This window comes from Alligator mississippiensis, chromosome 2, assembly GCF_030867095.1.
Source record: "Alligator mississippiensis isolate rAllMis1 chromosome 2, rAllMis1, whole genome shotgun sequence".
Classification (NCBI taxonomy): domain Eukaryota; kingdom Metazoa; phylum Chordata; order Crocodylia; family Alligatoridae; genus Alligator; species Alligator mississippiensis.
The window spans coordinates 29,293,168-29,305,876 of record NC_081825.1 but is presented as its reverse complement, the minus strand read 5'-3'; positions in this window follow the sequence as shown (position 1 = coordinate 29,305,876).

Here is a 12,709-nt window from a genome sequence, read left to right as displayed (position 1 = left end):
CCGCGGTATGCCCCACAACCAGCTGCATGGCTCCACAGCAGTGTGGGGTGGTGGCAGCTATATGCAGGGTTGGGGGAGGGCTTTGTGGATGAGCACTGCCACCACGGAGCCATGCCCTTCACCCTGGATCCTAGAGGTAAGTGGGGCTTGGGGGCTGTGGGGCAGGGCTGGGGAAAATGGTTAGGGGCTGACGGAGTGGGGGGTGCTGCCAGCCCCAGGCGACACATCGCAGCTGGAAGTAGGGCCAGGGGGTGAGGGCAGGGGTGCCACTCTGCGGGGGCCTTTGCATGCAAGTGATACGGGGGAGGCAGTGTGGTGGTGGCCGGGCAGCACGCAACCATCCCCACCACCACCCCGCTCTGCGCTGCTGCCGCCAACCGTACAGCTCCAAGCATGGCTCCACGGCAGCAGCGGGAGGTTGTAGAGGCAGTGGCAGTCACCGCTGGCACGGGCAGCCGCTGCTGCTTGCCTGTGGGGCTGCCCGTGCCAGCAGTGACAGCCACTGTGTACAAAACCTCCCGCTGCCACTGCGGAGCCATGCTCAGAGCTGTGTGGCCAGCAGCAGCAGCACAACACGGGGTGGTGGTGGCCAGGTGGCACACAGCCATTTCCAGCCCCACCACTCCGCGCCGCTGCTGCCAGCCACACAGCTTTGAGCATGGCTCCGTGGCAGCAGTGGGAGGTTTTGGAGGCAGCGACTGTGACCACCATAATGGACCTCCAGATAAGCAGCAGTGCCGCATGCAAGCCCAAGCCCCTGCCCACCCCACTCCCCGCGCCCCCATCCCTCACCCTGGCTGCAGTGTCAGCCACGGAGCTGTGCTCTGGCTGCATGCCAGCCTCCCTCTCCCCCTCCCCTGGGCAGGTGGCTGGGTGACATGTGTGGCCTGCACATGGCGGGCACCACCACACTGCTCCCGGCATCATTTTCCCACAAAGCCCCCACAGAGGGCTGGCCCTGCTCCCAGGTGCAATGTGCCACCTGGGGCCAGGAGCACCCCCAACTATCTTCCCCAGCCTGCCCCACAGCCCCACTTACCTCCATGGCCTGGGGGCGAAGGGCGAGTCTGAACCTGAGCTGGCCTTGGCTGCCTCAGAGGTGCAGGCCCCCCTCGCCCCCCTCTCCCTCCTCCTTCAGTCAGGGCTGGGGGTTTCCTGCCCTTTTTGCAATCGGCTCTTGCAGGCTGGAGCTGTGCCAGCCTGCAGTGCCACATTGGGCAGCAGCAGTAACTGCTGCTCCCATGTGTGGCAGCTCGCCTAGGTGCCTGGCTGCATTTTTATACCTCCACTCAGTGTTGTCCCCAGTTTGTGTGGTCTGTGTAGTTCTCTGTGTGCACACCCACCGTCAGAGTGCTGTCTCTGCTGCTGTTGCTGCAGGCAGCGTGCGTTCCCTGAAGACCTCAGTCTTATAAAAGGTCAGTGTTGAAAGCTCAGTCAGGTTTATCTACAAGATATGGTATTAACATGCCCTCACCGACAGAGTGTTGTCACATGTATGCTTGCAACAAGGTATTAGTGCAGGACTACATCCCCTAGGCCAATACAAGATTACAAGTTTCCCAGGCCAGCTTTTATACAGATCAATCCACATTGCTAAGCAAAACATGTTGATTAAAAGCAGCTGTTTATTACACGTTAGTGGTAGCTCAAATCATCCTGTATCGGGTACCAGGCATGCATCCTGATTTATGTTCTTTTTCTATCTTTATCATAAAAGCATTGCACCATCAGTGCTGATATGCTCTTTGCTACCATACCCTTTCTGGGTAGTGCTGCACATCTTGTATCATTCCACATTATCTCGTGTGTTCTAAATGATCCAGTTATCAGCTTTATCAACTAACCTTGTGATAAATCTGAACAACTTAACTATATGCATGTTGCAGCTGAACCCTGTGTAAGGAGTTCATTTATCTATCACAGCTCTAGTGAAGACTCCAGTGGTCAATGCTTGAACAAAACTCAAGCAGTGCTCCAGTGTGGCCTACAAGATGAAGCACACGGCTTCAAAAGAAGGGGTTTGTAGACTTATGTAGGGAGAAGCTCAACTGTTGAGAAGTTAATGAAGGCACAGCTAGTTTTTTTTCTCAAGCTGCCGAACTGGTCATGGAACCAAAATTCAGCCGTCAGTCCCAAGTGAGGTTCCAGATGTGTGGCCCAGAAGTCCAGCTGTGGTCAAAATACAACTGGTTTCTCCAAAAGATAGCAGGGTGATGGGAACTGACTACAGTGTCCTCCAGGGTAACAGCACCCAGGCAGCTGTCAAGACCCAACTCCCTACCTCAAGAAGAACAGAAGCTGGGGTGTAGGGAAAACTGCAGTTGATGGAACAGCATACTACAGAAGTGCACAGGGCATGAGGACTAAAGGCTCGTAGCCCCTGCTAGCAATATCCCCTCCTCCCCCTCCTTATGTGCATACTTTACTACATTTCCAGGGAAAATGTGGACTTGAAAATGAAAAGCTGATAAACAAAAGGTTTGAGGCAAGTAGAGAAAAAGCACAAGATGCCAACTCTGTAGAGTGCACAAATGCTAAATTACTATCCTGGCTTAAGGAGGATGTAATTGTTGCTTCCTATCCTTCCTTTGTTAAACCATTAATCAGATGCATGCTACAGCTGGGCTCGATCTTGGTCCTCTACTGGGTCCAAAATGCAGAATTTCAGAGTCAAGTCCATGGTACTGATGCAGAGTTACAGACAGACTAGCTAGATACCAAGAGGACACAACGTATTGGGCACTTTCTTCTGCTTCTATTGATTCTGTCTCAGTGTGGCCAAGCCAAAATTAAGGTTTATATGTGCTGTATTACAATTGACTAATGAAAGCTGCCTTTTTTTAGAAAGGCAGCCTGCATCACTGTAATACTTCTGGCTTCACTACTTCCATATAAGGGTAAGTCCCTATCAGGAATGGAGATAACATGGACTCTGATGAAGAGACAGACAGAAGGAGATGTAGTAACCCAAAGGCCCAGTTGCTAAGCTGATGGACTTGTGGAGTCCATCCTTATAAAAAAAAAAAAAGCTATGGTGTTTGACAGCATTGCTACTGAGGGTGCTGAAACTGCTTTTTATAACTCTGGATCTACATGATCAATTATAGAGGACTGTTGGGTTGAAATCAATCTTATGATTGGCCCTCAAATTCCAAGATAACAACTAATTTTTCTCAGCTGATAAAATGTGTGACAACAGAATGTGGGCTTGATTTAAGAATAGCTAATTACCAATTGAAGCTACTTTGACTGAATACATTTAATGATGGTCGGTCCTAAGTGTGGAAAATTATGGGGCTGCTTTTGAAGATTTTGGCCATACCTCAGATTATGTCTTGAGTAGGAAATATTAAAAATAGGATGATCATCTCCTCTTCTTTTTCTCTCTGCAGAAACAAAAAAGAAAATAAAATTGTCAGCATATCAAGGGAATTATTAAAATAAGGAAAATGTCCTTTCTAGTATTATTGATTTTAAAACAACCCTATATGTCAAGTTTTATTTCTCCTGTACAGCCAAACTATTATATAACCTTGTGTCTGACATAATTTTTATTTCCATAGTTAAGTCTACACTACCATAATCCCCCCACCCATCTTGTTCCTTAAAGCAAATATATAAAAAGATGCACTGATCTTTTCCCATCAAGTTCCTTCCCTCCCAGCATTGTTATTTATTAACTCACTTAAGAGCTACAAACCAGCGTGGATTCCAGCACCTCTCCCATGAGAAATGCAGGGCATGCTGCTGTGACCTCACATTTACTGAGATAAATGCATAAAGACTAAGCCAAAACATTTCAATGCATACATCAGCATTTCAAATGGGGGAGAGAATGAAAGTGAGAGAGAACCACACATGAGAAATGCTAGTCCTATTGCTTAATGGACTAATGAACTGTGCTCCTGGAAAGAGCAGTATAAAAATCTTTATCGATTACAACATAATATACTATCAAAGGTTAATCTAAGGTTATCCAAAGTTAAGATTTGATTAATATTATGAATTCAATTCCCCTCCATCAGCAGAAAAAAAATAGAAAAGCATTTAAGTGCATACTAAAATATTTGACATAACTGTGTATAAGTAATTCTTAAGGCCCTAATTCAGTATAGTAATTGTATGTGGCCTTGAGCACCTCCTACAAGGCATAGAGTGCTCTTGATTTCACTGATGCCAGTGGAAGTTGAAGGCATTATTAGCATTTTCTTCAACTGGACAAAGAGTGGCTAATGCACCCCAACTGTGAAATACTTTAAGGGGCCAAGGGCCATGTGCCCCACTGGGTCACACTAGTGCGGGGGGGGGGAGGGGGAGGGAGGGAAGTATCACTAGCAGGGGCCACAAGCCCCGAGTCGCATGCCCTGTGCACTTATGTCCAGGTGGCTGTTTCTTCCCCACCAGTGCATCACACATGTATGTGGGCACTCCTCCACCCTGCTAAACCCACAGGCAGGCACTCGCTCATGTGGCACAGCACCCTGCCTCAGCTTCAGCCTCCTGCAGACTCCCTCATGGCATCATGCAGCGTGGACACTCTGGGATACTGGCTCCCGCAGAACTGTGGGCTGTCTACAGTGTGCCATCCCCTGCTGCCCCACTCCCCGCATTGGCAGCACAATGTGGGAGAGGGAGGGAGAGCTCAGAGACTCCAATTGCTGCTTCCACCAGAGCAGCAGGGCAATGGTGGCTAGGTGGCAGGCCAGGGTCTATATGTTAACCCCTCATAGTCCACATTTGGCCTTTGGCTGCCAGTTGGACAGACCGGCTCTAGCAAATTACTGTGCCCTTCTATATGAGCATTAGAGCTGGGATGAGCCCACGAGACTGTAACCCTGGTTCAGTGTATGTCAGAGGCTAATACTCCATGACACCACCTAATACAGTGAAGGGCCAACCTCTTTGGCAGGCATTTCACAGTTAGCCCCGTTCTCTCCCAGATTGTCACACTGATCCCTTTTACTCTACCCAATCTGCTCCCTGTCCTATGCTCCTTATCCAATTTCCTGGTCTGCTCTCTAATTCCTCCCCTATCTGCACTGTGATGCCTATCTGCCCAAATCTGCCGCATGCCACACAGATCCTGCCATCTACACTGCAGGTTAGCTATCCCCACCCTAATATGGACTGTTCTGCCCCTGTTCTGTGGATTCTGTGGATTGCTCTGTCCCTGATACCACTCTGCTGGCAACTTAGGAGTTATGTATACTATCTGAGAACTGCATTAAAGACCTGAAGTGTTGCACAACATTATACCCTCCAAGGATATAATGTAATTGCCCTCTGTTGGTACATGCTAATAAAAACATCCACGGTATAGTTTTGGTGTGCATTTATCTCTATATTTGGGACACCTTTATTACATCCTTTTGAGATAGAGCAGTCATGCCATGCTTCATTGCAGTACCTTCTTCTGATGATGTGGACATCTTAATGTTCTTGAGTAAATTTAGTTTTCTGTCCTATTCCTTGGACTACTAGCAGAATGAGATAGAATACGGTTTGTAGAAAAAAAAGGCACAAGGTTTATAATTGAATATAATTAAGTTATGGTCATGTGCTCCTAGGGAAGTCGGCACTAAAATTTGTGACAAGATTAAAAAGATGTGGTTAACTGGCTGATTCTCTTATGTTCCAAGAACAGACAGAAGTCTTTTAACCTAAAAATCTTGTCAGAATGACTGCACTGTCATGTAGATATTTAATAATGGCAATTTTGCTACTTTTTAATTACTTGCTTCCTTTACAGAGTATCAGCACTTTATTTCTTGATTTTTGTTTAGCATAATAACTTATACTATGAATCCACTGTAGATGTTCAGGCTTTAAACAAATTCAATATTATGTTCAATAGCGAGTGTGGGACAAAGATTAACTACAGAAGTTTTTATTTAAATATTAAGCCTATGCTTATAAGACCCAGAGAAAGAAGAATATAGAAAAGATGTCACCAGGAGAAGCTAGTATTATTGAGTTTTGAGATTATTTCAAAGGCTTCACAATTATTAACTATACAGTTTTTTAGAAAAATGCCATTTAGACCATATGCTCTAAAATGGCATTGATTCTCAGTAGCATTCAATATTGGAGGGGGGGGTCCCCCTGGTTAATAATGTGGAAATGTTTCTATGACATTTTGTGGCGCACACATGCCAAACTGGCCGCTCTCACGATTGATATCTTTGCTTTATCCTCACTATTGTTAGCTTCCTCCTTTCCCCCTCCTCCTCACCCACAGACACCAACCATCGTACTTTTAGTTTTGCTCTGAAAGAACCAACCCTTAGAGATTAATGGTTCTGCCTCCAAACACCTTCAGTCATTAGCATTTCTGGTGAAACACATTATTTGAAGTAGGGACAAAACTGGAAATATGGCTCAATATTCTTGCCAGATTGAAATTTTGCTTTGAAGCTGAGACAGACTTTTGCCAATCATATACATTGGTATTGTCAATCACGTACAACTCTATGCCAGACCAGACACCCAGAGAAGCTAAAATTCAGGCAATGTGGAGGGCAGCTGGAAAATATTTGATCACGTGGAGCAGAAGAGATAGGAGGTAGCTTTTGACAGGGAGCTGAGAGGTAACCTGTTTGTTCTCCTGAAGTATCAATGTCAAAGGGATAAGTTTTAAATAAACTGGGGAATCACAGGCTGTTAGAGGGCCTTCTGTAGATCCCAAAGAACTGTTTTGTCTGTCTTTGTCTTGCTTCCTAAGAAGTTGTACTGAATTGCTTGGGCAGGAGTAGGGCAGACAGCTTATTTGAAAAAACTGTCCCTAGCAAAAGTTCTCATGTGGCAGTGACAGCAAATGAACACTAGTCTGCTCTGGGTGTAGGGACGCTCCCTGAAACAGAACCACACACTCTTGCTTTGGGCCTTAGATGTGCACAGTGCATTGCTGCATGCTAACACTGCATCTTGCACTGCTGCTTGCACTAAATGGTCTTTTCAATAATCTTGGGATAGCTGTTTGAATAGACAATTTTTTAAGCATGGACAGAAAATCATGTATCATCTGTGTCTGAAGGTAATGGAAACTAAACAATAACAACATTACAGTGGGACCCTGGTGCCTCACTGCAGTTTCTCAGTGCTACTGAGAATAATGAGTAAACAACTTTTCCTGGTGAACTGGGTTTGAATTGGTGAATAAGTCATCCTTGAATACCATATGCCTCTCCTGTTCATGTCCTTTATGGCTTTAGGGCTTGACCCATACTCTGTTTCTCCTCTAGGATGGTTAGCTCCTGTTGGATTTAGCACTGAATTCCCTTGAAATCTTGCAAGAGGAGTTCTGTATTGCTTGTAGAGTTAGGCCATGTATGTAGCTAATGCTGTATAGTTGTCGAGGGTGTGGGGGAGGATGCCTGGCAAGGAGAGTTGTTTGTCTGATACAAATTATAACATGGTTTCTCACTACAAAACAATAATCATATTTGAGTCATATTCCTACCTTGGTTACACCAAATTCACCTCCACAAATTTTGCTCCATGCCAATTCTCAATGAAAACATTTCTCTTGATCACACCACTGTGAAGACAGAAATTAATTTTTTGCTTTAAAAGGAAATAGTGCACTCCTTTCTGACATGCTTTTTTTGCAACTTCAGTACTATTTTGGAATCTTTATGGATAATTGTTCTGTTACGTCATCATTTCTAATATTAAAATATACAAAATCAAATAATATTAGTTACCCTTCTGAGCAAAGGCTGACATTTGTGTGAACATACTGTTAGATCTGGGGAAGAAATTATTTAGTTCAGTATCCAGAGCAAAGCCAATTTATTTTTCATGGAGAATTCAAGTCCTTTTGCTATGGCTACTGTGACAACACAACAGTTTTTTTTTATCTAAGCAGCCTTAGTGGTATATTGATGAAAGTGTTTTGCTAACTCTTCATTATGACTATCAGATATGATCTGAGCTAACATAAGTCTGGGTTTCCTGAACAGAAATCAGGTAAACTTTGCATACTGGCTTCTAGTCTATTCTGTCCATCCAGAAAGAGCACAAAGCAACTTCAGACACTTCCTGAGCCTGAAGAAGTGTGTTTATACCTGAAAGCTTGGAAAGAAGAATTTTCTAACTATTTTAGTTGGTCTAATAAAAGATATCAGGTTTACTCAAAGAACCTTTTCTTTACAATAGGAATTGTAATGGTTACTCCCTTCTTTGAAGTGCTTTTGAGACCTATGGAATACAGAGTTTGTAATATAAGATCTTTGCTCCATCAGTGGAAAGTGGTATGGAAGTCATGGCCACATACTAACTATTAGTGCTTACAGCTCTGGGCCCACTGAATGGCTTGTTAGAAAGTGCTGGATTTATTCAAGCCATTCCTGACAACACTTTGTCACTGGGTATAGTGATGAGTTGACTTATTGTCGTCAGAGTAATTAGGCAAGGCTACATCACATAGTGGACCACCCTAGCAATAGCTATCTAAGCTAATGTATAGTACTCATCCCCTTTCATCCAAGAGTTGAATTCCTGCTGGGACAAGCTTATTTCATTTACTCTTGGCTGCCTGTTTGTAAAGCTTTTCCAAATGTTGGTGTTTTCTGCTGAGCAGTCAACCATAGTGATGAGATGCGACTGATCCCCTGGCTCTGCTAGTATCAAAGCAGAGGACCTGCTAGGAGGGCATCAAAGCAGAGGGGTCAGGACACCACGAGTCAAGAAAATGTTTGGAAATTAGAATTACAGGAAACAACGACAAGGTGTGTGAAGTATTTGGACCCCCTGTTTTCTTCCAAAACCTGTATGAAGAAATCAATAAATACACTGAAGAGAAAAACAGTAATAATTAACAGATTTTGACCGCGAGCCCTTTTAAAATGCAAAGCAGGTGCTTTTTCCGTTAGTCTTTTACTGTAATTCAATATCCATGGAAATCTAAGAAAGTTTCGCTTATTCCATTCATGTCATCGAAACCTACAGAGTGTGACTAAACAATCACTGTAAAACCTTTAAAGCCTTTAAGAAGGTCTTTGCATTTATAGAAACTGGTATGAACATTATATTCAAATTGCAGGATAAATAAAATTCACTCTGGATTTTACTGATTTTTCCAGAAATCAGTTTCTTTCAGAAATGAGGGAAAACATATATATGTGATTTATCACATATTCTCTGTGCTTTACATTTATATAGAAAAGCATGCATATGATCAACACAAAAATGTAACCTTTGTCAACCATAATCACATGCAGATACTCTTACTCTACATAAAGAGGAATCATTTTGTGATCTGAGATACTACTGAGAGATTTGCTGATGGCAAATGCTGAAGTTTAAATGGCATCTTCCAGCAAACGTGACATTGGAATTAATAAATCTATTATATAAAACAGGATTTTCCTTTGGGGTGCCTCCCCTTCCCCTATACAATCTGCCATGCAGTTGTGTTTACATCTTAGGTAATCACACAGCACAGTTCTGCAGGATCTGGTAGATCTAGATTCTGCACTTTGGGTTCCAACCACTTTTAGGGAGCATAGTTTGAAACTGTTTGGGAGACACGTAAAGTGAAAGTGTTGTGCTTGTTTTGTGTGTTCCTTAGCCTTACATTTTCCCCTTTGTTTTAAAAGATATAAATAGCTGAAGCTCCTAGAGTTTAGGATCAGAAGAGACTATTAGATTAAGTAGTCCATACCGTTGTGTAATACACACTGTCAAACCTTAGTTACTCTTGTATTGAAATCAGTGACTTGTAGTTGGCCAAAGCAGAACTTCCAGTATTGATCTGAAAGAGAAAAGATAGAAAGAAATTCTGCATAAATGCTTTAAAACCAATAAATGAATAATATAAAACTTTTTGAATAGATAAGCCAATTCTCATGATCTAGAAAAAAAATCAAACAAAACTTCTATGTTCTAATCTGTTCCTATAACAGAATTCTCTTATTCAAACATCACACAATATTAGCAATTAACCATTATTTAATGTTTATCCTTAGCATCCTGCTGAAGGGTGAGAATAAAGACACTGAGCATCTAGATAGACTCTGCTATGAAGGGTTTTTCTTTGCATGGCTTTCCCCTTAGAATCATAGAACTACAGAAAATTAGGGTTGGAAGGAACCTCGGGAGGTCATCCAATCCAACCCCCGCTTAAAGCTAGAACCTCCCCAACTATAATATACCAGCCAAGGCTTTGTCTAGCCCCATCTTCAAAACCTCCAAAGATGAAGATTCTATAACCTCCCTAGGTAACCCGTTCCAGTGCTTACTACCTTCTTTGTGAGAGAGTTTTTCCTAATATCCAACCTAAATTTCCCTTGCTGCAACTTGAGACTATTTCTCCTTGTTCTGTCATCTGCTACCACTGAGAACAGTCAAGCTCTATCTTCCTTGGATCCCCATTCAGTCTTCTCTTCTTCACACTAAATAACCCCAGTTTCCTCAGCCTCTCCTCATAAGTCATGTCCCCCAGACCCCCAACCATTTTTGTTGCCCTCCACTGGGTTCTCTCCATTTTGTCTACATCCTTTCTGTAGTAGGGGACCCAAAACTGGACACAGTACTCCAGATGTGGTCTGAACAGGGCTGAATAGAGGGAAAGAATCACTTCCCTCGTTCTGTTGGCAACACTCCTACTAATGCAGGAGTATGCTGTTAGCCTTCTTCACAAGGGCACACTGCTGGCTCATATTTAGCTTATTGTCCACTGTAACCCACAGGTACTTTTCTGCAGAGCTGCTACTTAGCCAGTCAGTCTCCAGCCTGTACTGGTACATAGGATTGTTCTGTCCTAAGTGAAGAACTTGGACTCATCCTTATTGGACCTCCAATCCTCTGAATCCTAGCCCTAGTCTCCAGAAGCATATCTACTACTCCCCCCAGCTTGGTGTCATCTGAAAACCTGCTGAGGTATACTACATACCATCTTCTAGATTGCTGATGAAGATACTGAACAAAGTCAGCCCCAGGACCAACCCCTGGGGCACTCCACTTGATACCAGCTGCCAACTAGACATTGAGCTATTGATTGCTACTCTTTGAGCCTGAAGATCTAGTCAATTTTCTATCCACCTTATAGTCCATTCATCCAACCCATATTCCTTAGTTTGCCTGCAAGAATGCTGTGTGAGACCTTATCAAAAGCCTTGCTAAAGTCAAGGTATATCACATCCACTGCTCTCCCTGCATCCACAGAGCCCACCAAGCACTCAGCAAGCCAAACACACAGGCAGCCCTGGCTCACTTTCCTTCCTGCACCAGGATCTGGTGTTTGATGCCTGGCTCTTCTTCCTTTTCTCCTTCTTCCTCTTGTTCCCAGCAAACTCCTTGCCAATTGCTCTGTTTGCTGCCCCCATTAGCAAAGCATCTAAAATGTGTGATAAAGTTCTTTGCAGAACTGGGGACCCAGCACTCAGCAGCTTCTAGGATCAAGCTGTATATTCCCCATCTTGCAACTATTCTACTCCTGTGTGTGCTCTTTTCTACTAAGGGTTGCGTTCAGGATGATTCCTTATAGTAAAGGAACTATGCCTAGAAGCAACTGTTTGCAGAATCAGGCCATCTAAGTTAGACCAAAACTGATTAAAAAAAAATTAACTCTTGCACAAGGAGAAATGTTTTACTCAAAGCAGCAAGGATCCTTATTTCATGTAAGAGTCTCTGTAGCTTTCTCTTTCACTGTTATTATTTTGGTGAAACAATGGGACACAACAAACATAATAATCATCAGTGGTCACAGGAGCCTTCGTGTTTATATGGCTTTAAAATAACAGAATTGACTTCCCAGGTCAGAGTTTTCACAGAATCAGGCACTTTGTGGCATAAATGTGTCGAGCAAAGGAGCCAGATTCTAACTATAACTGGCTGATAGCTCCCATGGTGGATGGCACATGATCCTTAGGAACTACATGATAGGAACAGAAATTGGATAAGCAGCTAAATTGCTGTATTTTATGTTTTATAGTTGTTAGGGGCTGGAAGGGACCCTTCAGATCATTGGGTCCAGCCCCCCAGCACTTGAATAGGATCAGATGACCCCAGCAAGATGGGTGTCAAGATGTTTTTTGAAGATTGCCAGGGTGCATGACTGTACTGCCTCTGGGGGGAGCCTATTCCAAACCCTCAGCACTCAACTTGTAAAGAAGTTTTTCCTTATATCTAGCCTGAAGCGATCTTCAATCAGTTTGTACCCATTATTTCTTGTCCTTCCCTGGGGGACCTTAGTGAATAGATGCACCTCCAAGCCCTGGTGTATGCCCCTGATATACTTACAGCCTGCCACCAATTCCCCTCTGAGTCTTTTCTTCTCCAAACTGAACAGTTCCAAGTATTTTGGCCTTTCCTTGTATGACCTGGTCTCTAGGTCTCTAATCCTGTGTATGGCCCTCATTTGCACTCTCTCGAGTTTCTCCACATCCTTCTTCAAGCGTGGTGCCCAGAAATGGATGCAGTACTCCAGTTGCGGTCTCACCAAGGCTGAGTAGAACAGGAGGATGACATCCTTTGCCTTGCTCAAGATGCCTCTGTAGATGCATGCTAATGTTTGATTAGCTTTGCCAGCTACGGCATTGCATTGGTGGCTCATGTTAATTTTGTTGTCACTCATGACACCCAGGTCTCGTTTAGTTGTGGTGCTGGCAAGCATAGCACTGCCGAGCCTGTAAGTGTGTTGTGGATTATCTCTCCCTAGATGGAGCACTTTACATTTCTCTGTTTTAAATGACATCAGGTTGAGGTC